The following is a 3,366-nucleotide window of genomic DNA, read 5'->3' as shown; positions in this document are numbered from 1 at the left end:
TGAAGTCAAACCGATGCCAAAATATGATCAAATTTTAATTTGTCAATATGATTTCAAACTACATAAATTTGTGATGTTTTCTTTACTGTATCTGCAAATGTAATATAACAGGCATGTATATTACATTTATATTGATGTTATGTAACTGTTACATTGGTATTTGCTGCGAAAATAGCATGTCATACATCTGTCATTGCAAAATAAATCTTAATGTCGATCATTTTACGACGTAAAATTCATCATTTGAATGTCACATTGACGTTCTTGTGATTAACTTGTTCTACTTCGGAGCTAAATTGAAACTACCTCTTCATTGCAATAATTACGGACAATAATTAATTGCTTCTTTAATCGATGCTCGTATTCAAGCATATCGCATTAAACAGTGGTAAATAATGAGAGTATTTTAAAAATATAACATAAAATCTGAATATGTTGTAAAATATTTTTGTTGCAAGCAATAAAAAATTTACTTAAAACATTTTTAACCGATTGTTCGTGACACCGATTAATCGATTAGTCGAGTTTTTAAATAATCAGTTGAAAAACCGATTACGAATATATTTTCGGATTACTTCTGCCAATAATTACTTTCTCAAAATTTATTTTTCTCATAATCAATATTAGTAGATTATCAATTTTTTTTGTTAAAACAACCAGAGAGAAACCTGAGAGCGCCTTACGCCCATTTTCATTTTTGGAACTATTTCGCTACACCCATTTTCAAGCACTGCCGATAAAGTCTCCACTTGGATATACCAACATGCCTATCCGAATCTTTACCTGCCCGTATTCCGATGTGTAGTCCTTATCCATTTTCTACCCGCGTTTCAACTTTTTCTTAACAAACCTACAAGTCTTTCGTTAAAACCGCGTCACGATTTATAAAAGGTCCGATTTGGGGCTATACGCGCGCGAATGGGACTTAATAGGAGCCTTATTGTTAATCTCGCACATATGCGAGATGTAAAGAAGATAATAATATAACCCACCCGAATTTTGATAAATAAGAAGAAATCAACTTCTTTCGCACACCATCTTACTCACATACTCCATCGGAGTGGCCAATATCGACCACTTACCCCGTCGTATCCAGTCTTCTTTCGTTGGGCCAGATTGGACATACCTTTCGTTGCTCCTGGCCGTACAGTCTGGTCATTTTGACCAGAGATCAGGAAGAGAGAAAACTCATTCCATAGTCGGCTTATCACCGACAGATATTTCGTACGGTTCGAACTATATGCGAGCGCCGATCGTATCGAAAAATGCACGACCAAGAGAGAAGTTATTTAAAGAAGAAACGAAATTTTCAAATATTTAATTTTTAAAACTGATCAAAGTGTAATTTTACTTCCGTTATCAAAGGTACTGACCGTCTCTTCGTAACACAATTTTTTAATATCAAATTCAAGCACATAAATATATTGTAGAACAAAATTGTACTTAGTGTTAGATTTATTTTAATTGTATTCCGCGATGAAATTAAACAATTAATAATTTCTTGAACGTGTTGTGAAAAACTGATCGCGAAAACCGACCGCGAAAATCAACCGCAAAAGTATAAGATGCGTGTGACTATGAATGTATTTATGCTAAACGCATCTTGACAATATCACGAGACATGCAGAATAAATGACGTAAGATCCAGAAAAAAGGAACTTGCTACACGAGTGATACCGATATTTTAATTGAATATTACAGTTAATCGATAATCTCAAATAAAGTATGAAAATAATTTCAAATTTAAGCATTCTCGATAAAATATATCGGAATCTCACGTCATATTATTTTACTTTACACATATATCAATTCTTTAATTAAAAATGGATAGGCTACGAGGGATTAGTTGACCGAATACATCGACAATATTCGTCATATTTCGCGTAATTTCTACGATGTAGTTCAACCATTTTCAACATGAAAAATGAGCTTAAGATACTCTGATTTGTGGAGCTCTATAAAGTCACTTCTCTTCGATAAATGAAATATATTAAATAAACCGCGAAATTATTTGTAACCTATCCATTTTAACGGATCTACGAAATAAATCAATCTATTATACAATCTATGATCTAAAAATGTAGATTCCGTTACTTTAATAAAAAGATTTTCACTCACCGACACGATGCCCAGCGACGGAGTTTAGATTCTGCAATGGCGCCCGATGTCTCCTCCTCCACTCAGGTGTCCTCCTCTCAGGTATTGTTGTCTCAGCTGTCCTCCGACACACTCGCGAATTTACACTTCCGTTTGTAAAGTCACTTGTCACTGTCACTCCCTGGTGAAAATAGAATTTGGAGCGTAAATCGAATGTAAGGGGAGAGTGACAGAAGCGCAAACGAAATGTGTAGGGAGCGTAATTTGGGACAGCAAAGCGTAAAAGAAGCGTTCAAGTTTCTTTTACGCTTCGCTGTTCCAAATTACGCTTCCCACACTTTTCGTTTACACTTCTATCACTGTCTCCTTACATTCGATTTACCCTCCAATTTATATTTTCACCAGGGCTGTATCCAAATGCCACTTCACTCGCGAATTCACACTTCCGTTTGTAACGTCACTTGTCACTGTCATTGTATCCAAATGTCACTTCACTCGCGAATTCACGCTTCCGTTTGTAAAGTCACTTGCCACTGTCGCTGTATCCAAACGCCACTTCTTCGGTTTTCACTGTGTCCGATTGTCATTGACAATGAGTCAGATCGCAACTATACGAACTGTTCGATTACATCGAGCATCGATGGCAAATCGCGGGAAATTCAGCGATCGCGCGATGATATCGATCACTGATTATTCGCAGAGAGCGATCGCGGTTTCGTCCCGCACCTATCGCGAACGCGTGTCACGAAAGAATAAGACGACATGCGAAGCGGCACGGGCACAACCGATCAATTCGACTGTCGCCGCGTGAATGACCCTGGCCTACGGCGCCGTAAACACCTCGGCAAAACCCGAGCGCGAATTCCAATAGATTGTTTACGACCGAGGTGCTCGCGTCGCTACGTCATTTCTTGGAATCCGCGCTCGGTTTTTACGGTGTTTACGGGGTGCCGTACGTACGATCATTTACGCGGCGATAGTCGAATTGATCGGTTGTGCCCGCGCCGCTTCGCATATTATATTCTTTCTTGAATACGCGTTCGCGACAAGTGCGGAAAGAAACTGCGATCGCTCTCTGCGCTCTCAATATTAAATGTGATAATTTGATAGATGATCTTCTAAGCGTGTTGGTATATCTTAAAAAATATCTTAAAACACAGTCGTTATACGCATGATGTAAGAAGATAAGGTGTGCTCTCACCGTGAACCAATTTTGGTTTGTTTCTGCGCCTTCCAAAACGACGCCATATTGGGAAATATCAACCACCC

The sequence above is a fragment of the Vollenhovia emeryi genome, unplaced genomic scaffold (genome assembly GCF_000949405.1).
Source record: "Vollenhovia emeryi isolate VEMERY1.0 unplaced genomic scaffold, V.emery_V1.0 DF939124.1, whole genome shotgun sequence".
NCBI classification, from domain to species: Eukaryota; Metazoa; Arthropoda; class Insecta; order Hymenoptera; family Formicidae; genus Vollenhovia; species Vollenhovia emeryi.
Note: the sequence above shows the minus strand (reverse complement) of the source record.